This window comes from Condylura cristata, unplaced genomic scaffold (assembly GCF_000260355.1).
Source record: "Condylura cristata isolate star-nosed mole 26May11 unplaced genomic scaffold, ConCri1.0 scaffold00005, whole genome shotgun sequence".
NCBI classification, from domain to species: Eukaryota; Metazoa; Chordata; class Mammalia; order Eulipotyphla; family Talpidae; genus Condylura; species Condylura cristata.
Genome location: NW_004567106.1, coordinates 61709605 through 61734189, shown reverse-complemented (window position 1 = coordinate 61734189; position 24585 = coordinate 61709605). Strand labels below are relative to the sequence as shown.

Below are 24585 nucleotides of genomic sequence, written 5' to 3'. Positions count from 1 at the left end.
TACTTTACTCCCCTCTGTGAACCCAGCAGCTAATACATCTGCAACTGGACACTGGCCCTTGGACACTGGAGTTTATCACTCATTAGTTTGAGCCAGAAAGGGAACAAGAGCCAGCTTTAGATAGGCCCAACATAAATGCATCTCCACAGGGTTCTGATGGACGGTTAGGGTGGGTCCTTATCAGAAGAGCTGTGGGAATGTCATAGATTTGGGGGGCAGATAAACCTATTTTTGACATCAGCTTTATGGTAAACCAGCCCTGTGACTTTGGGTGCAGACTCTGCTTCTTGATAAGTTCCCACAAGCGGGAAGGATTAAATGTCACTGTGAGTGTAAAGGTCCTGGTAGCATAGTTACCCGATGTTAATTTCCTCCCCTTCCTCCTCACTGAGGTGGGCAATCCCTTAGGTGTGGATGAGGCATCCTCTGTTCTGCAACAAGTCACATTGTTGGGTCCCGCTTATGCACAACATGGTCACACATGACAGTGGACACTGCAGTTTTATCCTGGTTTCCCAGCCCTCGTGTGGGGCTTGTAATAGGGTAGAAATTCAGTGTATCCTGGGACCCGCTGAATGAAGTAGTTCCCCAAATATTGGGATTTGTCTAAAAGCCCAGGTGTCTATTTGACAGTGACCTCCGGGAAGACTCAGAGTCCTTTGAAGACCTAGCCTTGTGTGGGAAGATCTTAGAGGCTTTGCTAGATCTGCTTCACGAGCAGGAGGCTGAGGAACAGAGGAGAGTGGCCCCGGGAAAGCAGTGATGTATTTGACATCGGAGTCCCAGGCCCTGAATGAGGTGCTTTTTGTTGTAACTCAACTGGTGTCTCAAAAGAGGAAACCTAGATATTTCCGTTTAGTAGAGGAAATTCTGGTCAAAGACTTTAGCTAATAAAGGGAAGAAGCAGCTGAGATTTACATTCAGGAAATCAGCTCTAAATACAGCCCGTTCCTTCTCCTGGCACCATACTAAACAGGAGGGAGGGCACATGCAGAATTGGGGGTGTTTTAAGGAAAGAAGGATGGTGAGGAGACAGGGCAGAATCCAACCTCGATATTACTAGGGAAAATGGGAAGGGTTGGTTTGAGTTTGCCACGTGTGACAGCCGGAAAGAACCAGGACCACTGGGGACTTGTTCCAGTGTGTTCTCTCTTTCAAATTTAAAGCAAGGGGGTTCAGACGCAGACCCCGCCGTACATGAACCGTGAGGGGACCACATTGTGTGAAATCAGCCCACCACAAAGGCTGACTCCTGCCTGATGCCACAAAGGCTGACTCCTGCCTGATGCCACCCATGTGCCCCTGACTCACCCACCACAGAGGCAGAAAGTGGGATGCTGCTGGCCAGGGGCTGGGCACCGAGCGGCAGGAGTGGTGGGCTGGTGGCTGTAGTCCACTTTTTGGAAAAAGCATGTAGAGGGCATGATGTAACTGGGTAACCAGGCAGGTTTGGGGGGGTCTGAGGTGCCCCTCACCCTGCCCTGTAACAATGGCACAACAGGTGAATGTACAGCAGACTATATACCAAAAAGTGCCAAGATGCACACTTGGATGTTCTAGCCACCTTGTTTTTTATTTTTAAAGGTTTATTTATTTATGCATACAGAACTGGACTACAGACTAGAGGTGCAGCGGCAGAAGATTCACCAGAGAGAGAGTGGGAGCAGGACAGGTAGAACAGGTGGACAGACAAAGTACACTGCTGAGGGGAGCCGCGGGCAGGTCAGGAGAGGTCTGTCGCGCCCTGTGGGTCAGCTCCCTGGCTGGGGAGGGAGGTGGTGCTGAGGCCGTGGCCAGCTTCCTAGTGCTGTGCTTTAAGCCATTGTGCCACCAGGGAGGGCCCTAGCCGCCATGCTTTTAAGAAGGGAGTGTTCTTGTTCCTGTTGGAGTAGTTGGAAGTGAAGAGCCTTTTGCTGTGCCGGGACCTCTAGAGGCACAGAGGGCTCTGTGGTTTCAGGTTAGCTGATGAGGCAAAACTCAGGTAGCCCTACGTCCAAGGACTGGTGCCAAGGAGCGACTGGGGACAAGCCCCGGGAGTAGACTGTGCGCATGAGCCAAAAAAAAAAAAAAAAAATTTACTCTGAAGCAGCATCTTCTGGAATCCACTAGCTCCCAGGCTCACAGAGAAGATAAGCAAGGGAAGAGACACTGAGATGGAGAAAGGGGAAAAGGCACAAAATGAAGAATGATGTAGAAATAAAATAAATAAATAAGAAAGAGAAGAGACACTGCAAAGCCAGGTGTGAAACCCAGACACAGAAAACACATTCCCTCTGGGGAACCCACTTGGGGGTACAAGATCAACACGGGCTTGAATTGACTCATGAGCAGCAGCAGCAGGAAACTTGGGGCTCCCCACACCCCAAACTAGCGAGGTGCTGGACTCTTGGGGAGAAGGAGTGGCAGTTCACCAAGAGCATCCGCTGACTCTGGTTGGTCTAGAGGTTGGCAGATTACACACCAAAATCTAGACCACCCCTAATTTTATTCACTCTGCAAGCTGAAAATAGTTTTACTATTATTTGATGGCTTAAAAAAAAAAAAAACCCGAAGACGACTATTTCGTGGCATATGAAACTTGCACTGCATTTGAATTTTAGTGTGCATGCGTTTTATTGGAATTCAAATCATACTCATTTGTTTACATATTGTCTGTGGCACTTCACTGCTGCAAGGACAAAGTTGAGGCTTGGGGACAGATAATACTGCAAAGCGGAAAGTATTTTGTATCTTGACTTTACAGAAAAGTTTGCTGTCCTCAGTTCAGTGTTTTATCAGACCGCGGTTCCCAACCTGTAAGTCAGACACGAGTCGACATTGTGGGACATGGTCAGCATCAGTAATCGAAATCACCAAAGAAAGGGGAAGAAGGCATTTTGCTTACTGTCAGGCTGTTCTTTTAACATTGTTTTTTGCCTGTAAGTGGCTTTGCAATTCAATAGCTGAGTATATAGTCCAACATGCAATGAGTTGCTTTTCTTATTTTTTTAAAAAAGATTTATTTATACATACAGGGACTGGAGTACAGGCCAGAGATGTGGAAGGATGAGAGGATTCACCAGAGACAGAGTGGGGAGCAGAACAGGCAGAGTGACTGAAATCCTCCACTGCTGAGGGGAGCAGCAGGGAGACAGGCGAGGTCTGCTGTGCCACGTGGGTCACCTCCCTGGCCGGGGATCGATCTCGTGCTGCAGTGGCTGCCGATAGCTTCAGCGTGCTGAGCCTTAATCCCCTGCACCACCAGAGTGGCCTAAGACGCTTTTCTTATTGGTGGGTTTAGGCTAAGAACGTTGGAGACCTACCAGTCTAGGCCAACCTCAAAAATAGAATTTGTTCACCCAGATATCTGGGGTGCTCCCTTCAGCTACCTCTGCACAGGTCCTGCAGCCTGGCATCACCTCGCTGGTGGGTCCAGGCTCCTGTTCATTTCTCTGCTCACTGCACTGTTGTCTTCCTTGTCCACAGTGTGGCACTGGCCGGTAGACTGTTGCCTGTTTCTACCCATTTGTCTCCTACTTGAGCAGTGAGGTTTCCACTTTTCCAGCAGGTTTGGGAATGAGGCACGTTCAAGGTCAGTCATGAAGAGATAGCAGCAAGATCCAGGCCCTGGGGCATGTCGCTCCCCTCCTGACCCCACTGACAGCTGATCCGGAGCCTGGAAGGACAGTGCTTCGATGAGGTGGAGAAGGCTTTGTGTTGACAAACATATTGCCAAACGTGTCACGGCTATAATTGAAAAACATCAATAGTGATCGATAGCAACAAATCACTGGTCCCATTAAAAGAGAATAGAAAATCAAGCGTGGAGGAAGTGAAGGGGAAGATTCTGTAGGGAATGGAAACATCATTACTCCCTCTCCCCCTTTGCTTCCCCTCCCCGCTCCAGACTTCACTCTTTGTCCATTTTCCTTTCTCTTTGCTCTTTCGCCAGCTCCTCACTGACAATTTTTCTGTACACAATGGAAGGAAACCCACTGATTTGTACAAGAGCATTTGCCTTGGTCCTAGAGGCAGAATCACAGCACAGCTACCTGCTCTCCCCTTCCTGTCCCCTGTGCGGCTGTGGAATTTTAAGAAGAGTGTGAGCCAGTGCTTAGCCAACCTTCAAAGTCTCAAAGGTCTTAACTAGCGGCATCATCCGGGAAGGTCTTAACAGCCGGGAAACAATGGTCTAATTACCATGTGCTATGCTCTGTCTAAAGCAGACTGTTTGAAGGTCTGTTTCAGCCCCTAAAAACTAAGCTGGGTTGGACCCACCTTGATTTAGAGGCTTCTGGAAGGCCAAGGCACTGTGTTCAGCAGGAGACTTTAACCTTCCCATCAAGAAGGTTAGAAATGATTATGCCCTTTCATCCTACTACTGTGTAGACCTCTAGGGTAACAAAGTTGGGGGGCTGAGTGAGCCTGGAGCCACGATGGACAGTGAGAGGAACCATTTTTAGGTTCAGGGTATCTTTCTTTAATAAAATAAAATGGAACCAGCAGCAGCAGGAGGAAGGTTTGGTGCCATTTGTAGGAGTACAGAGGTGTTGGGCAGAATCCAGGCATGAGAAGGTTGTTGTCTGGGTGCTTGGATGTGGATGATCATGAGGACTCTTTCAGTGATAAGAATCTCTAATTCTAAATCAGCTCAAAGTCTTCAACATGAGCAACAGTGGATTGGGGGATTGTATCCAAATAACCCAAAATGACCAAGAAGAGAGACCAGAGGATGAACGTCAGGGAGCCCAAGTAAAGGAAGTACAGATAAGGAAGTAGATTAGGGATCCACAGACAGAGCGGGGAGCAAAGTAGCTTTCCTGAGGAGGCAGCAATACCATATTGGGAATGAGCCAGAGTAACAGATGGGTTTTCTCTCTGTCCCTCTACAAACCTCCCCCCAAATACACAGACAGACAGACAGACATACGCACGCACGCACACATGCACACACCCACACGTATTTATCCATCCATTGTGCTGGTTGTTTATTACATGCCAGGCATTTTTCTGGAATTCAGATTCTCAAGATACAGAAATAAAATATCTGCCCTCCAGGAATTTGTGAGCTAAAGCATGACCTCATTCCTTATCTACCGGACAAAGTCTATATCCTGAGATTTCTAATTTTGTCTTGAAGCAGTTTCATCATTTAGATGGCTAGTATGTAGTTTTAGGGAACAGGAGAGAGCAAGGATCTAGGGAGAGGCAAAGGAGGCAGCCCTGATCTTAAGGGCAGGCAAGGGGGGAAATTGGGGGGAAGGGAAGGGGGTGGGGTTGAACACCCCCCTTTAACAGTGGAAATTGCTAAAGACAATGCCCAAGAGTCTTTAGATGAGAGGCTCCTTTTGTCATGTCATTTCAGAGCATTTCAGTCAGTTCTCTGGCTGTCAGGTGCTGCCTTATAGCCCTGGTCAGTGTGTGAGAAGTCAGGAGAATGGATGGGCCTTGCACAAAGAGAAAGACAATGTTCTGTGAGGCCTGAAGAAAGCAAGGCTACCCACAGAGTGGTGATATATGTAGTCTCACAGAGCACTGATGGGCTTGTAGTGTGGCCAAAATGACATCCAGAAAAATTCCTTTGCAGAGACTTAACCCTTCATTGTTCTGGAATCACTAGTAAGACACAGTGGTTGTTTAGCCTTTGTCACTAAATTGCAATTAAATTTGTTTCACATTTGAGACTTTCCCCTTCATTCTCACTGGAAAAGGCCCTGAGTGCATGTGAATATTTGTGTGGGGTAGGGAAAATGTGGCACCAGTATATAATGTGGTTGAAGGACTTAAAGCTGTCATTGAGCCATCCAGCTATCATTGAGCCAGTCAACCAACCAACAGTTCAACTAATTAGCCCACCAGCTAGCCAAGTAACCACAGAATCAACCAACCAGCCAATCAACTGACCAACCAACCTCCCATGAATCGAACAATTAACCAGCCAACCATTCAACCAACTAACCAACTAGTCAGCTATCCAACCAAACAACTGACCTATCAATCAACTGACCAACTAACTAAAAAAACAACTAGCCAACCAACCGCCAGCCAAACAAAACCAAGCAATCAACCATCCATTAGTGTACTTCTGATATATTTTTGGATTATCTGCACTGTGCACTAATGCGTATCTAGGGATAGAGAAAATGTCCATCTTAACTGCTTTCTAAGCCCCCAAATTTGTCATTTATCTTTTCAATGGATGCTCTTTTAAAAAGGCCCAACCCCTCATTCTTGGAGAGCCTTGGGCCTTAATAAGAAGGAATGAGGCAGCAATAGGAGTAATGACAGTTATTTCTCCCAAGCAAAATTTATGTGTTATGAGTCAGAATAGTATGAGATTTGATGAACATCATCTCTAGAGGGATAAAGAATGAGAACAATGAGAAAGACCCAGAATGACTAGCTGGGTGGGAAGCAAAGAGCCCTGGACTTAAGTAACTGTGACCTGGCAAGTGGTTTCTCTGGTGGTCAGTGGTCTCATTTGTAATGGGAAGGAATTAGACCTCTGAGCCCTTAAGACCCTTCCTTCTGTGACTTTGAGTGAAGCCTCACTTATTAAAGATACCAACCTATTGATCTGCCTTACTGCCCTTAGTTGTTTCCTTTCCTTGTTGCCACATTTCTTTTCCTTTCTAGATCTCACAAGTCCATATAGTCCTTCCTCCAGCTATTTTTTCCCAGCAGGACATTCTTTTATAGACATCTGGCATTATTCTCTAGCCCAGTGTCATTCCAGAAACTTTTGGTGATGATGGAAGTGTTCCCATCTGCTCTGGCCATTCTGTAATCACTGGCCACTTGAAATGTGGCTGAAGAACTGATCTTAATTTTTATTTAATTTCCACTTAACACATGTAGCTAGTAGCTGCCATCTTGGACAATACAGCTCTAACTCTTCTTTTCCCAATGCTCTTTAATCACTCTTGTGTTTGTCTATTTATTTCTTTGTAAATGATTGATTAATAACTTGATATCTGCACTGATAGCTTGAATCCTTCATGAGCACTCACTAGCTGCAGAACCATTGCCAATGGACTTAACTTTTCCAAGTCTCAGTTTCCTCACCCATAAAATGAGAGCACTCATTTTCCTGTGTGCTGGGCTGACTGTGGGTATTAATTGAGATAATGGATGTACAGTGACTGGCACTGTATAAATGTTAACTGAGACTGCAGAGAACGAGAGGGAAGAGAATGGAGTGCTTGTATTATAGTGAAGTCGTAAGGACCAAGACTTTCTAGCCATTAAGGTTATTGGTGTATAGAGACAATGCTATGTCCCCCGGGAATCATGTGGATGGCATTTAGACTTGATCTTCATCTCTTTGCCTAGCTACCAGCTCTCCTAACACCTCTGTGCCCTGCACCAGGGTAAACAGAGATTTCCTGAAGCACCTGCCCTGCTGTGAGTCCGTAAAATGTCACTCCATCTTCGTGCACATTTATATGAGGATCCACACACACATGCACAGATGGACTTGGAGTTTCATTCCTTCAGACACATCTGTGACTCCTGTCTCTGGCTCCTCATTTTCTGGATGGGGGGGGAGTGGGGTGTTGACCCCATTAATTCCAAGCAGGCCCTGGTTGCCTGGCAGGTCTCTCACTCTGTTTGAACTTTCCCTCAGGCCAACTTGATCTCCCAAGTGACAATTCTCAATCCAGCCCCAGGAATCAAATGTCTAAATATCCAATGAAAGATTAATGCCAGTGACCAAGATTGGGGTGTGAATAATTTAAAGGGCAGAATAAGACCCAGCTCTGCTTACCAACGGGGTTGTCTGGGCAGAGGTCAGGGAGAGGGTAAGGGCCAAATTTGAGCCAAGGATAGGAGGTTATGGATTCTAATGGCTTGAGTCAGGAGAGGATTTGCTGGTGGTGGTGTTGGGAAGAATTTGTAGTGACAACAAGAAAATGGGCCCTTTGGCATTCTTAGCAACATAGGGATTATGGGGTTCTCAAGGAGTATGGCTGTTTGCCAGGTGGGCAGCATGTTTCTGTGGATGTTGCCCCTCTAGGAATCCCCTGTTGGATGAACATCCTGTGCCCTTGCTGGTGAGACCTCTGGCCCCCAGTGTCTCCTTCCCATTGGCATCTGTAACCTGTTGGCCACTGGAGTCCTTGTGACTGGGATATTGAGTGGAATGCTACTCGGGGGGTGGGGAAAACAGCTTGATGTTTGTACAATGAACAGGTACTTCATGGTGTGGCACTCGTCCAGGCTGGAAACCTTTGTGTGGGGATTGTGTTCCCTCCAGCACCTTGGCCACCCTCTGCAACCCCAGCCTCTCGTTAGGTTTACCGCAGTCTCTCCTCCAATGGCTTGGGGTTTGACAAATATTTTCCCCTCCGGAAGTCTTTAGCAGTGTAGCAAGAAGGTTACATGATGGATTCTCCCCATCACTTAATTGAAGCCATAAAAAATGAAAAGAGAGTTTCCAATAAACCAAACCATTACTCACTGGTGGATATAGAGAGGGGATCCCAGAACCGGGCCTGGGAGGCGCAGCTGGGAAGCCCTCCAGCTAACCGTCTACTGTGATTATTAATCACAACGGCAACAGGGTTCATCTGCACAGAGCTTCTTAATGAACTTGGACTGTGTCCTTACAAGGTTGTAGCCATTACAGCAAGCAGGGCCTTTCTGTTTCAAATCCCTGATGGCTTCTTTGACTGGGATGGATGTCCACCTGGGTGCATTTGTCCTAGTGATCCCCAAATTAGGAGACACATGTTGTGAGGTGGGCCTGAGCAGTGGAACGGAGGAAGCAGGATCCACTGTGACTGGGAGATTTAGAGCATGTTTAGAAGTGTGAGATGGCCTGGTGACCGGGCACAGACTGTGATATGTGCGTACCTGATGGATAGTTACATGTTGCATATGAGGTAGTTTTATTTCATGGATGGGCCTGGGGCACCATATGGGGGGGGGGCATGAGGTGTGTTAATGAGAGCAAGTGTGTATACTTTAAAATAGCATCCTCTCTGGCCCTCCTTGGTGGTGCAGCAGGTTAAAGCACAGCACTAAGAAGCTAATGCCACTTCAACATGAGTTCCATCCCTGCCCCGGAGGTGACCCACATGGTGCAGCAGACCTCTCCCAACCCACCTGCTGCTTCTCTCAGCAGTGTATTTTTATCACTCGGCCTGTTCTGCTCCCTACTCTGTCTCTGGTGAATCCTTTCACTGCCCCTGCACCTCTGGCCTGTACCCCACTTATATGCATGCATAAATATTTTTAAAAATAGCATCCTCTCTATGAGAAGCCCATAATGCTTGGATTTTCAGGTGCTGTACAAGTAGGAAGATTCTAGAATTTGTTGTTCAAACTGGAATAGCTTTGAAAGTAAATAGGTGTGATTTCACATTTTGCTTAGACCGCAGCTATTAACAGGACGGTTCTAGGCCCCAGGGGCAGGGGGTGGTAACCCCACTTTCAAGGCACCATCGATGGCAAAGTTGTGTCTCCCACTGTGGTCAGCCCTGGCTGAGTGTCAATGCCGAGTTTAGAGGAGGCAGCAGAAGTTGCTTTGTTGGTAGCATAACCCCCTGGCATCTCCTCTGATTGCTGCCACACAGTGGGGAAAACCTGGCCCATAGACCCCCTCCCAGGCTCACCACTGTCTTGATATCGGGGGACTCTGTGACCCACTCCAGAACCTTGAGTCACCAGAGACAGAAGTGTGATCAACTCAGCTCCTGGATGGGGGCCCCATCCCAACCTCTTAGCTCCTGCAGGGGGCGGGGGGAAGCCACCCCTCCCAAGGGACCTGCAGAGTAGTAACCCGAGGGTTTGCTCTAGGGCTCTGGCACAGAGAGCCAGGAACAGGATCTATTCTATTGTGGTTGAGTCTGTCCTTGACCCGGGCCTCAGTTTACCTCTGTGGAACTCAGAGAGGAAGGGTGTCTACCAACAAGAACATTAATGTTGGACATGACATCTGGGGTGGGTGTAGGAGCAACACCTGCCTTTTCTGCCCACCCCCCACTCTCTCCACCCTTCAGTTCTGCCGTGCTTTCAATGATCACGTGACTTTGCCCCTCTAGACTCTGGACATCATTCCCTAGAGTGCACACTCTCCACACCAACAGTAGCTTTCTGACCTGATGGACTGAGCTTTGGGAGGGGATTAAAGGGGAGCCCTGCTTAGGGCCACTGTGTTTCCTTCCAGTTCTTCTGGCAATCAACCACAGGCAGGCGGTCCCTCGGATAACCGGGAAGAGAACACTCCAGTCTGCTCTCTCCAGAGGCTTCTCTTCTGCTTCTCCCTGAAAACCAAGAACTCCCCCATGTCACTAGCAACTAGATGTAAACAGAAATGAATCCATCTGCCAAACCTCAACATGTCACCTGATCCTTATCAGTGCCTCATAATCGCCTCCAAGGAAGATCTTATTATATTAAAAAGCAATTGCCCTCCAGGCTGGCAACACTAATAGATTTTGTGAGATATGTATACCGGATTTAGTGTTCAGCACACGGGAGGCCATTTCCTCCCTCTGCCTTTGTCTGAGCCTCCTCTTCCTCTTTGCACCAGCCTCCCATGATTTCCATTGCAAGACAGTGAGCTCCACTAGGGCATCATTCTGTTGCATGTTGGAAGAGAATCTGGCATGCATCAGGCATGTCGTTGCGTCCCATTTTTGGAGTTAGTGCAGGGTCCCTGGGTTCACTTTGGAAACATTTCATCAGCGCTTCCCTTCTGGCGGCATGTGGTGACTTTCCCAGGCAAGTTTGTCCATGAGCTAGAGACGTTGGTTATATTTAAAGAGCAGGTTTGTTAGGGAAAAGGACAGAGGAGTAGAAGACACTTGCACAGGCACAAGCAGGCAGGGAGAGCTGCCCTGAAAGGGAGAGGTTTGCAGAGAGAGGCCTGCATGGTTGCAGGCAGGTGGCCTTAGGAGAGCGGCCTCTACTGAGGGAGGTCAGTGCAGAGAAGTCCCAGGCACAGGTCCTGGGCAGGCAGTCAGCTGCTGCCCTGTGGAGGGAGAGAGTGGGAGGAAAGAAGCACCTGTATAGTCACAGGTGGGCAAAGACTGCTGCCCCAAGCCAGTATAGAGACTGCCCTGATACAGACATCTCTCTGGGAAGGACTCACTCTTTGTGAGCCTAGGTTTGTTGACTTTGATTAGACTCTGAAAAGGACAGGAGACCCCACAAGGGGCTCCATTTCCCCATCTTTATCTTTTTTACCTTTTGGGCCTGTGGTAGACACCTACAGCATTCTGCTACCTGCTTGGATCCTATGCTTTGTAATCTAGGCCTTGGCCCTAAGGACATTGGTTTCCGTAGATGGGTCAATGGCTGTGCTAATCCTGGTGAAACCTTTCCCAGAGTGAACCCAAGGATCTACCACTCCTAAGCCATCAACTCCAAAAACGACATCACATCCATTCATTCCTTCATTCATCCAACAAATGGAGTCAAGTCTAGAAGAGGAGACAAGACAAAAATAAGTAAATATGAGAAGGACTTTCAGGGCTTTGAAAGAAACACACAGTGTTGAGATAGAGGGTAATCAGGTTGGGGGACCTTTCAAGGGGAAGGCAGTCTCCTTCATCTGAGACCCCAAGAATGACAGGAGCCAGCCCTGAGCAAAGGCAGAGGGATGGGATTTTCTTTCTTTCTTTCTTTTTTTAAGAACTTATTTACAGAACTGGGGTACAGGTCAGAGGTACAGGGGTGGTGAGAGGATTCACCAGAGACAGAGTGGGGAGCAGAACAGGCTGACTAACAAAGTACACTGCTGAGGGGAGCAGTGGGTAGGCCAGGAGAGGTCTGCTGCACCATTGGATCACCTCCAGGGCTGGGGATCGAACTAATGCTGAAGCAGCTGCGGCCAGCTTGCAGTGTTGCACTTTAACCTGCTGCACCACCAGGGAGGACGTGGGGAGGGGTTTTCTAAGCAGCTGAGAGAGGTGGAGAAAGAACTGAATGCCTCTAAGGGCCCTGGGAAGACAAAGTCGTCATTGGGGTTCAGAGAGGTTAGGAGGGGCCAGATTGTTTCAGAAACATCTGGGGTGGTCCAAGCACTCAGAGAAAGGATTCATGGTTAGAATTTGGCGTCCCTTTTCCCCAGCCATAAAGATGATCTAGAGAGGAAGGCCCTGGAAATCTGTGGCATGGAAACAAGAATGATTTGAATGAGGATTGCTAGGCAGGGAGTGGGAGATTTGGGTTTCTGGGGCCCATTTCCTGCTCCCTCTTTGATGGACACCCTATTGCCTGGCGTTTGCTGTTTCTCTGATCTTACAAGATGATGTAACTATAAACAGGGTGTGGGACTCACACGCCCCTGTGCACCTGAATGATCAGAGCCCAGCTCGAGCTTGTGATGAGCTGATAAGACCCAGGTTTCACAAGCAGCCACAAAGGTCACAGTGGCAACAGTAGCCTGTTCTTAACTTTAGGCCCGTTGGTATCAGTAAATTGAAAGCAGTTTCTACTTGAGATAGATTCGGTGGTGAGAGCCAAATCCATAAAATGTCCTTGGTCGGCTGTGGTCTTGTCTATTGAACATCAGAAGGAGTGGAGGAAGAGGGATTTCAAGGCTGAGGCCCAAGGGTGGAGAGGAGCCAGCACACAGCCCAGTGGGTGGGACTTGCCTCCCAGAGACGGGGCAGTTCTAACCTGTGTGGAGAATTTCCCAGGTCCCCAGAATTTGGGGAGCGATGGGGGAGCTGTTTGGACAAGTGGAACAACTCATTAATTAAAAATGAAATGTCCCACTTTCCCTGCCAGATCGAAATACGTTCAAGTGAAAACATATGAGCTCAGGCCCACTCCTTTAGTTCTCACTGTTTCTAAACATTTCCTTGCGTTAAATTCCTTTGCTCCATGACCGCCAGATCATATCATGGGCAAGCGGAGTCGGGATGACGGCCAAGGCACCAGAGCCTTTTCTGTAGGAGGCTGCTGAGAGCTGGGGTTTGCTTGGTAGGCGTTTACCTTCTGGGGTTCATGTCTGTGGTTTTGGCTCTCTGGGGAGGTCCCTGTGCAGCAGGGGTCTGGCCTGCAGTGAAGGGATCAGCAGACTGACAGAAAGGGAAAGACCTGGAGCCCAGAGAGGTCCCTGGCGTCTCCTTGAGCTTTTTTTTTTTAAAGATTTATTTATTTATACTTACAGAACTGGGGTACAGGCCAGAGGTGTGGTGGGTGAGAGGATTCACCAGAGACAGAATGGGAGCAGAACAGGCAGATCGATGAAGTACACTGCTGAGGAGAGCAGCAGGTGAGACAGGAGCAGTCTGCTGCGCCATGTGGGTCAGCTCTAGGGCGGGGATCGAACTCGTGTTGCAGTGGCTTCGGATGTGGTGTTTTTAACCTGTTGCACCACCAGGGAGTGCCCTCCTTGACCTTTTGAGGGGGATTAGTAAATACAGGATGTGATGGTTGCCTTTCCCTGCCAGGACCTTGGAGGGGAAAGTAAGAGCTTTGAGGGGGGGCCGGGAGGGGGAAGGGAGGCGATACAGCAAGATAAGGAACTGTTATCAAAAGGGAGCTCTTTGAGACCCCCCCCAGCCTTCATCAAAGTGGTCTCTCAGGTGCCCATCTTCTGACCCATGCAAAGTGCAACCCACTACTGTTTCTTCACTGATTGCAATGTGGGTGGCGAGGAGGCAGGAGGCCTGAGCTGGGCCTCTGTCCCCAGCTGTACAGGGGTGACCTGATGCAAGCCACTCTGGACAGTCCTGGAAAAGCATCTCTAGCTGTTCCTACCTGCTGAAGATGCCATGTGGGAATGTACTAACTACCCAGTAGCAGTTTGACAAGCTCAGAAGGAAGGAACAGTAATGTTTACTGCTGGTGTTGGCTCACTTTCAACCCTGTACAGAGGAAATGTGAACCCTGCAAATCCACAGGGGGAACAGGGTAGATGGACTCAACCCACCTTCCCCCACACCAAGCCAGAATTTACCCTTATTACTTATTTTTTTTTTTGAAGATTTACTTATGCATACAGAACTGGGATACAGGCCAGAGACACAGGGGCAGAGAGACAGAGTGGGGAGAAGGACAGGCTAATCAATGAAGTACATTGCTGAGGGAGCAGCGGGCGGGGGTGGGGGGTTTGGCAGGAGAGGTCTAGCTATGCCATGTAGATCACCTCTGGGGCAGGGGATTGAACCCACCTGAAGGACTGAAGGGGCTGTGGGCTGCTGCTCGCTTGCAGTGCTGAGTCCTAACCTAATGTGCCAGCAGGGAGGGAGGGTACAGGCCAGAAATGCGGAGGGTGAGAGGATTCACCAGAGACAGAGTGGGGAGCAGAACAGGCAGATCAACGAAGTACACTGCTGAGGGGAACAGCGAGCGGGTCAGGAGAGGTCTGCCACGCCATGTGGATCTCCTCCGGGGCAGGCAGGAATCGAACTCATGCGGAAGTGGCTTAAGCTTCTTAGTGCTGTGCTTTAACCCGCTGCGCCACCAGGGAGGGCCCGCACCAGGGAGGGCTCGCACCCTTAGTGCTTTTAAACCACTGTCCTTATCTTGAGCTGTGTCGGTTCTCAAGAACTTAAGCCTTGTCTTCTCTCAACCCATGGACTCAATTCAGCAAGGGAAGGTGAGATTAGAAACATTTCACCTGGGCCTCCCTGGTGGTGCAGAGCATTAATGTCCAGCACTGTGAAGTTCTCCACAGCCACTTCAGCATGAGTTCTATTCCCAGCCAGGGAGCTGACCCACATGGCTCAGCAGACCTCTCCTGTCTCACCCGCTGTTCCCCTCCGCAGTGTATTTCGGTCAGTCTGCCTGTTCTGTTCTCCACTCTGTCTCTGGTGAGTCTTCTCACCACCTATACCTCCAGCCTGTACCCCAGTTCTTGTATGCATAAATGGATAGATCTTTAAAAGAAAGAAAGAAACATTTCATGCAAAGGTGCTGGGTTGTGATTCTGGAAGCTTCCTGCTGGACCAGGCATTATCCCCTCAGGTGTTCGTATCTTAGGGAGATCTTTGAGGGGTATCTTGGCAGGGCCAGGACTTCTGGAGAGGGTGGGAAGACAATGGCTACTTACCAACCAGTCTAGAAATCTTCATGGCCTTGACTTCACCCTTCTTGGCCCAATGTCAGGTCTAGAAACAAGTTACAGTTTCTTGTAACTGTAGGACAGACAGCCGCTGAGGCCCAGAGAATGCAACAGCAAGTCATCTGGTTGTTGGATTCTATCTCAGAAGAGACACAAAAGGTCCTTTCAGCTGCTCAGGGCGGGTAGGAATGTGGATATGTGGCTTCTCTTCCCTGCGAACCATCCGTGTGCAATGGGATGATCAAGACAGGGACAGACTTCAAGGAGTGATGGGTACTACCGGGGGGCCGGGGCTGAGAGATGAGGCAATCACACACCGTGAGCAGGTGCCCCGAGTGCAAAACAGACACACATCCATGGAGATGTCTGGGCTGCCAGGGGAGGCTGAGGGCTGTGAGAGAGTGCTGCTGTGCCGTCCTGGGTCATCGGGCCCCCTGGCCAGTCCCTGGAAATCAGCCGAGCTGGCCACAGAGACATTGCTGAGGCCTCGCCTCCCTGAACCGCCGTTCCTGGCTTCACTGCACAGCTGCCAGCAGCCCCCTTCATTTGGCTGTTTGGCTCCAGATGGCCAAACCCAAGGACATCATGTCAGCATGTTCCTCCACGGACTGCAAAAGAGCAGCTGCATCTTGTGGAAGACCCTTCCAAGGCCAGTGCTTGTTAGGATGATTATAGTATTTTACTCGTAAGAGGGTTCACGCCTCCGGGCCCCTTTCTGAGATCCCATTCTCCAACACAGGGGATGGTATTTTGAGATGCAGAAACTACGTGCGTGCTCACGGAGACGTGGGGAGGGTGTGGGCAGCAAGGTGACATGACCCCCCAAGGTCACCTGCAGAGGTGATGGAGAAATGACTAGACCACGCCTCTGTGGTGTATTTTTTGTACAAAGTATAAAACAAAGGCAAATAAAGGAAACATTAAAAGAAAAGGTGCTAGTTTTATTTGGAAAATACAGAAGCACATAAGAAAGATAAAGAAAATGCATAGCCAGCATGCTGCCCTTACACCACACAACTTTGGTTAATCCTTCCTTTCTGTGTTCTTGGAGGCACAGACGTTTATTTTCCATCGTTAAGATTATAATATTTATATGGTTTTATAAGTATATAATATGTGATATTTTCTTTCTGGCCTATTCAGCGAAACCTTGTAACTAAAGTAATTTCCCCACTTGTTGTAAACTCTTCATAAATATAATTTTAACCATGTGCTTAATATTCTATCCCGTGAATGTTTCATAATTTGCTTACCCATTCCCCTACTGTTTTATATTTAAGATACTTCTTACTTTCAAATTATAAATAACACTAATATGAAAATGATTGGGCATAAAGGTTTTCCTTTCTTTATTTAAAGTCTCTCGATTTCCGACTGTTTCCTTTGGCTGGAGGCCCAGAAGTGGTGTTTCTAGGTCAGAGGGTATAAACACATTCAAGATTGGCTATCTCTTACTAAGTTGTTTTCCGAAAGCATTGTTTCAATTTAAGTTCCCATTAGAAAGCTATGAAATTTTATTAAGTCTTTGCTAATGTGGTAGCTGGTCTTCATTTATGATGTGAACAATGTCAGTGTTCTAAGTACAGGAGTGGCTGTGAAGTGGTGGAGATGATGACATGAATAACCAGTTCTCTTGAACTTGTTTGAAAATTCAGCCACGTCCCAGAAACACCCTAGAATCGGCCCAGCTGGTTAGTCACCTCCCGAGGGATGACTGCACGCCCCTCCAGGAGGGATATATGGACCTTACTCCAGAAATTAAATGCAAGCAAAATACATTTGCCTCTTGAACAATCATGGGATAAGGGACACCAAGCTCCCCATATAATCGAAACCCCATATAGTACAACCTTTACCTCCCCCCTAAAAAAAATCAACTTGCAATAATCTGTTGTGGACCAAAATGATAGATAAACATGAGTGTTCAGCTAACCTATCATCTATATGTTATGTTCATTATTGTATTATGTGTATGGTAGACTATATTCTTACAGTAAACTAAGCTAAAGAAGGGAAAGTGTTCAGAAAATCATACGGAACTGATTGTATTTGCAGTATTTTGACTACACAGTCAACTGTCTATTTAGTGAGGAAAAAAAAAAAAAAAGCCACATATAAGTGGACCTGTGCATTCCAAAGCCATTTGTTCAAAGGTGGACTGTAGCTGGGCCCTGGGGGTGTGCTGGAATGCAGGACTGAGCCATCCATGCCCTTGTGTACATGTGAGTACGCATGTGTCACCACACATGTGTGCGCATGTCTCTGTGTGTGTCTGCACGGGTATTGCACGTGCTCATAAAGCATGTTGTCCCTGGAGGAAAGCAGAGAGCTGGATCAATGCGCTCATAAACACATGTCTTGCAATAGAAAATGGGATGGATGCCCCATCCTGTGAAAATCACCAGGGTGGCTCATTTGGCTCCTCTGGTGATCCATGTCAGGCCATCTCAGTCCCGCTGTTCACAGGCCCTGCCAGTCCCGGGGGTGGGAGTACAGCAAGGGTCAGGCCATTTCCACCAGGCTAGGGGGAGGCCAGTAGAGATAATGAGCCCCTGCACATCGCAGGGAGGCCTGGCAGGCAGGACCACTTGGAACAAACGAGAGTGTCAATAGCTGTCTCTGCAGATCCAGGCTGTCAGTGGAGGTATTTCTCAAATCCCACTCCCCCGCCACTCTATCAGGACTGTGAGGCTGTCAGGGGGTGGGTCAGATGGACGTGGTCTTGTTTTCCTTATGTTTGGAGAAGGGAGCGATGGGGCCTGAAGGGAGATTTCCAAATCATTACCCACTCCAAATCATTACCCACTCCAAATCATTACCCACTCCGTTTCAGTTCTCTTGGGGAACTCTAATCTTCCTGCTAGTGCATAGTTGGGTAAAACCAAGAGCATTGGAGAGTTGGTCCTTCCTGTCTGTAATACTGGAGACAGGTCCCTGAGTTCTCTAGGCCTGATGCCAGCAGAAAGTCACCTGCTTCTCTGGGTCATGTCTTCTCACTTGTGGAGTAGGCATCTGGGCTCTGGGAACTTTTTTTTTTTTTTGAATTTTAGTAATATCAAAAAGACATATCCGGTTTGCCTAAATATGTGACATTTTGCCAGAGGCAGCTGCAAAAGACCAGAATTAGGGTCCTTGAACCCACATGGTCAAGAGGCCCCTGGACTTGCTTTAGCATCCAAAGGCAGAAAGAAGAATGGGAGGTGAACCATGGGTGAGTTTGAAAGGGTTTGGGTCGCTGCATTCCGGCAGTCTCAGAAGTGAGGGGGGAATCCTCCATTTGAATCGTCTAGTAACAGATTGTAATTTTGAAGACGCTCTTGGAGAGCGTAAGGGACTTACCTAATGCAGCTTCATTCACGCACCTCCAGGAAAGTGCCTGGAAAGCTGTGCAGGAGTCAGCACTGTCTTTCAAGCGTGTCGACTAAGTCTGTGCTGAGAACAGGTCTTCTGTATGATACGGAGCTCGCTTTCGGGAGCTCAGCCTCTAGGGAGTCCTTGCCAAACTGCACTTTAGCTTTGAAGATAGTCTGTCTCTGGCTTTGTCGGGCAGTCTGTCCCATGGATCTCTGACTGCCTGGACACCTTGTCGGCCATTGCCCCTTCCCTGCCTCTCAAGCCGAATCTTCCAGACCCGGATCACAAATGCCCAGTGATTTACTAATTTAGGCCACTAAATTAGTTCTTCAGGCTGTGGCCAATTCAGATATGTTTTTAAATGCAAAAGTATAAGAAAACGCCACTGTGCATTGCAGGTAGCAAAGGCAAGACTTGTGTTCCTGAAAAGCTTTGCTTTATCCCAGGTGTAATGTAAAATCTCCTGGGTAGGTCCCATCAAAGCATGGCATGGGAAATCTGAGGGGCAATGCTGCACCCTCCGGGGATTCTGTACTGCACGGGGAGGACCCGTGGCTGGGGCTCCCACGTCAGCAGCCAGCTGCACTGAGAGCAGGATGAACACCTGCCACCAGTCCTCTGAAGGCGGGCAGGTACCTGGGGCTCCACTCCCCTTCATCCCTCTTCCCCTGGCCGGCTTCCTCGAGACTAAGGAATTTGAATCAAGGAAGATGAACAGCCCAGCAGAGAGCAAAAGGGGCAGAGCTCAGCTTCCCGCGGTGGGTCAAATGTGGCAGGAGCAGAGTCCCAGCCCTAGAATTCAGCAAGGAGAAGGAACTGAAGAAACAAGCCTGGTCCTGCCCCAGCATCTGCCAGGGAGCGACCTCTGTGAAGTGAAGGGCAAACAGCTGACAGCAGCTGCTTTCCTGTCCTGTTTTCAAGCCACAAAGCTCAGGCTCCAGCCCTGTTCTGTGCAGCCCCACTTCCTGGCCTGAAGCTCCACTTCTAGCCAGTGGCATTTGGAAATTTTGGGGTGTCTTTAGGAATTGTCTGACACCCCCACATATTCATGCACCTCCAGCTGCCCCTTCTCTAAAAACAACCCGCCCCTCATCCCAACCCCCCTCACTGCTCTTTTAGAGTAGAAAGGCAGAATCATGTCCTTTCCCCAAAGCAAGACAGACCTGAACTGTGGTGGCAGGGGGTGACAACAAGGCCACGCGCGTCCTCCCCCGTCCCCCGCATTGCTCCCTCACGCTCCCCCCACCCTTTATGCCTCTGGTCTCAGCCACGGGACAGTAATTATAAAACAACAATAAATAATAACAGTAGCAGCAACACCGGCTGAAATGATCGGAACACTAACCGTATCCCGGGCCGCCCCAGGCCTGGCCCCGGTCCAAGTACTTTGCCTGGATTATCTTGATTAATCTCTGTACCCCAGTGAAGCGGCACTGTCATTCCCTGTAACAGTAGGCACAACTGGGCATGGGGAAGTTAAATAATTCACCGGTACGCAGCTGGCTGGGGGCCCCGTTCTTAACCTCTGCCCTGTGCCGTGCGGCCTCTCCGCCGCCCAGTTCACAATTGGGGACCACGAAACCGGGTCTGCGCAGCCTCAGCAGAAGCCCAGTGCGTGGCCATCTGTCCTCATTCTGTCAGCTGCTCAGGACGCCCACGGTGTGCCCCCTGGAGGAGCCGTTTCCAGTTCCAGCCTCCTCCGCCGCCCCCCGAGGAAGGGGGCCAGCACCTCAGCCCCTGGGGTTTGAGGGTGAGACCATTGAGCAGGTCTCCCATGGCGCAAGGAAGTGGAGTCTTTGGAAAGAGTTTTGGAGTGTTGGCTGGAATTGGGGGGGGGCGGACTCAGGCGGAGATGTGGCATCCTGTCCTCCTGCTGGAGATGATAGAAGGCCAGCAGTTATTCAGGGTCAGGCCCCCTGAGGGGCCTCTCAAGGGGATCTGACAGCGATTGCATCACAGCACAGAGGAGTCTGGAGACCCATGGAAACAAAAGAAGTGAAAGGAGCCCTTCTCTCCCAGCCATCCTCTGAGCTGGGGGATTCTCGCTCCTCGAAATGACAGGGCCTACTTCAGACCCCTGTCCCAGCCTAGCTGAGCCTCCCTACCCTTCTTCATGGCACCTCAGCCTAGCGCAGGAAGCAGAGAAGCAAACACCTCTGTTCTGCCAGCCACGGGCTGCTGTGGGAGCCAGGAGGGCTCTGCCTGGAGCGACACTGGACAATGAAGCGGCCAGATGCCACCTTTCCCTCCCAGCCGCTCAGCTTCTGTTTTCCCCATCTCTGTGCCTACACACCTTCTTTCCTCCTCTTTCTGCTCCCCTCCCTCTGCCACAGTGCAGCCTCAAGCCTACATTTTGAAGTTCGCATTCTCTGTCCTCACTTTCCATGGGGACTGGAGGAGGGGAGGAGGATGGCGAGAGAAAGCAGAGAAAAGCCTGGGGGTGGGGGCCCATGCTGAAATCCAGCTGACACAGCAAGAGGCAAGATTAGTAACAAATGAGAGGAGATGATTCATGTTCTGTGCCTGAGGATCCATGAGAGGGGGACTCCAGGGGTCGCCAGGCTGCCCTGCAATCTTTAGCAGCAGTTAGGAGCAGAGTGTGTCCGGAGGCTCCCCCCCTAACTGCCAGTCTGGTTTGGGGCCAATGTCTTCCCTCCTCTCTGTCCTGGGGGGTGGGTGTGGCGGGGCACTTCCCAGTGTGCTGGCCCCATGGAGGTGGGGGTGGGGGTTCTGGGCCTCTCTCTGTGGCTCTGAACCACACAGAACAAAGGCAATGCTGCTGGCCTAGGGGGTGTCGGATTCAGCACCAAGGGGCAGGGAGAGTTCCCTTCATCGCACATTTGCATGGTGACATTGGTCTGATGTGGCTTGTGTTTTATTGGTGAACTCTTCCACATTTGCTTTCCACATAATGAGTCAAAGGTGAGGTGCTTGGCACAAAAAAATAAAGCAACGGGATCGAGGACACATAGCATTTCTGGCTGGGCACAATTGGGGTTTGCAGCCAGACGTGTAACATGCTAAGTGATCATGCTGATGCTCTGTGTGATGCTCTGGGTCCGAAGACACCTTCACATGAACCTTGATTGACCTACTGGCCTGAGTGGTCAGAGGGAAAGTGGCCTTTGTGCAGTGGTGGAAATGAAAGGGGAGAAAATGAGTTTCAAGGGGCCCCTGGTGTTTTGGGCACAGGTGTTTTCTGGCACTAGAAAGTCTTGCCAAGGTGGTCCCTTATACCCCCTGGCAACTTGCAGCTAACCACCAGTGAAAATGCACTGGGCTGACTCACAACAGGCATGGGAACTAAGCTCCACAGGGCTTTGAGAACTTGAACTTGATCATCTTAAAGCTCTTTCTCCACCTTGTCGATAGATCCCTGCAGCTTGTTCAGGTGGCCTTCTTCTGGATAGTACCCCAAGTTATGTTTTAGACATCTGTCTGCCTCCTGCTGTTGGGGTGTCTGACACCTATCACGTGTTACTGTTAGAGATGCTATTTGATGTGTTACCGATTCAATTTTTGCTTTTAATTTCCTGTGGACTGGGAAAATGATAATCAGATTTATTGGACTTGTGTGTAAGCTAAGGATAAAGGGAAATTACTCAATGATCTGCTGTGTTAAGTGCATTAACTTTGATATGAAGGCATTGAGATTTCTATTTATCACTGCCCAGGTCATTTCTGGTGTTTTCTGGTGCTGGGCTGGGAAGTGGAGGTGCAGATGGACAAAGGGAAAGGTGGCATGGTAATGATGCTTAATTTTATACCCATCAGTACTATGTCTGAAACCTTGCCAACCTCAACGTCTATGAATTTTGGTTATCTGAGAGATGCCAAGTGTTTTCTGGAAAATTATTTGGCTGCCAGGAGTTGCTCTTGGTAATTTACAAGGACTTAAAACTGATTCAGGTAGGAGAGAGATGTTCAAGGATGGGACTAATATTAACTATTTTGGCCACTCTCATTCTTCAGCTGTGCCCACATTCAAGTCTTCTCCTCCCCAAGTGAACGCACCATCTCCACACACTCCCATGTTGACCTACACCACCCTTCCTGGCCCCACATCTGACTGTTCCCCCTCATCAGGTCCTAGTTAATCCTACTGCCACCCTCACTTTGCCCCTCACCTTTTCCTGAACACATGTGACACTTGTTGGCAGATGTTCTGCGGCTCATTTATGTATTCCACAGTTATTCTGTTCGTCTTATCTTCAGCACCAGCAATTCTGGACAGTGGTTCTCGACCTTGATGGCACAGAGAGTTCCCTGGAGAGCTTTTACAACTCTGAGGCAGACACGGTACCCTTGACCGTAGATCAGACCTGGAAGCCCATTTTCAAACTTCCTATTTTGAAAATTTTGGATTTGCATGCAATTGCATGAAACTGTACAGAGAGAGTCCTTCACAGCACCTCCTCCACAGCATTTTTACATAACTGTCATACAAATCATAAGCTGGAAATTTACACTAATATAATTCACCGGCATTTTTACATGATTGTCATACAAATCATAAGCTGGAAATTTACGCTAAAATAATTGAGCAGGGATATTTACATTTCACCAGCTTTACCTGTGTGCGTATTTACTTCTGTACAGTTTTATCATATGGAAAGATTGTGGCAACTACCTTGTATAGCATTATTTCTCAAAGCTCCCAGGCGATCCCAACATGCAACTGAGGTTGAGGACCATTGTTCAGTAAGCTCCATCTTATTTGCACCTGAACATACCCAGCACTGTCTCTCAAGATCCTTCCCAATTTGGACTTTTTTCTCCAGCTGTGGGATCTAACAGGTATGCTCAGCCTCACAGCTGTGGCTGCCTGGCTCTCTCCTACCCTGAGGCCCCAGGCTCCATCTTGGGCTCCTCATGTCAGGTTGCTGGCTTCCTCCTCTGGCCTGCTTGCACACACAGCTATTTCCAGGGCTCAGGGATGAAATTGAAAATAGACTAAACAATGTGACAGTTTTCTGCTGCTATTTTTTCTTCCATGAACAGAATGTTCAGCATTATTATTTTTTTCTCTCTCTTTGTGCAATACTGCGAGTAAGAAATAATCTGATTGGAATGCTGGCTTATGCTGTTTATAAGCCTGCATCTCCAGCAAGCTGTGCAGAGGGAGCTTTCCCAGGCAAGGGGAGGGTGCAATTATTGGCTGTGGCCATACTCAGGACTAGGCAGCAAACGAGACACATGCATATGAGGCCTTGAGCTCTCTCTGTACCCTGAAAGTTATGAAGGAATAGACTGGATCGTCAATACTGAAGAGGAAGAGAGGGGAGTGTGAGTCTGGGGACACATTTTGTCTCAGATTTTGTCTACTGAACATCTTATGGGTAAGACAGATACCCCTTAAGTCACAAGTTGTCCCCAGACCCTGGAATTTCAGGTCTGAGATGGCCATGGTAGGGTCGAGGGGTGGGGAGAGTACAGGAAGACGCCCTTTTGCATCTTACTGAGAACTCCTTTCCAATTTCAGTAGAGGAGACAGGAAGGTTTTGTGATGGGAGCTTAGAGGAAGTGGAGTTCATGATTCCCTGGGAGACTTTAGTCCAATGATTTACATTCTCTCCCTTATTTAAGAAACACATGAATCATCTGCTCTGTGTCCCATCAAATGTGATTCTGGAGCCACAAAGATAAGTGGCACACTCACAGGCGTTTGTCTCTCTAGATGTCGCTTAATTTTATTTTATTTTTCTTCTGGCTTGGGAGGTGGATCGGAGTTGAGCAAAAGAGGAAGTTGATCGTTTTGATGTATTCCAGTTCACAAATGCCCAGGAGCTGTAAGCACAGAACAATCAGATTCTAAAAGTCACCTTCCTTATTCTTCATGCCCTGTGGAAGTGTTCTAGATCTAGATTGGAGTGTTCACTAGGCAAATACGTTTGTGAAAAGCTCATCAAAGTGTACGCTGAAGATATCTACATCTCACTGTATAAATTTTACTGGCTTAAAAACAAAAAATCACATTGCCCACAGAGATGGAAAGGAGACAGTGAAACCACCACTGACAGCAGACGACATTAATAAGGAATAGAGCCCTGATTTTGAAATTTCTTCCTAGTAACACGTTCAAAGATTGGTGTCCACCCAACTGCCTTCCAAAGCATAAGCTTGTGCCTTTCAGGGAACTCACTCTACCCCTGGCCTGAGTATGGCTGTTCCTGTTTCTGGAACATTCCTCCTATATACACCATGGCCACTGTGGTCTTGCCCCCCCC

The 24585-nt window shown here is 48.7% G+C and overlaps 1 protein-coding gene across 1 annotated transcript in view; it reads left to right on the top strand.

The window, feature by feature from the left end:
* The window catches only part of PLXNA4 (plexin A4), a 415861-nt gene that overhangs the window by 140202 nt on the left and 251074 nt on the right, over positions 1-24585 (top strand). The gene's annotated exons all lie outside the window — the stretch shown is intronic.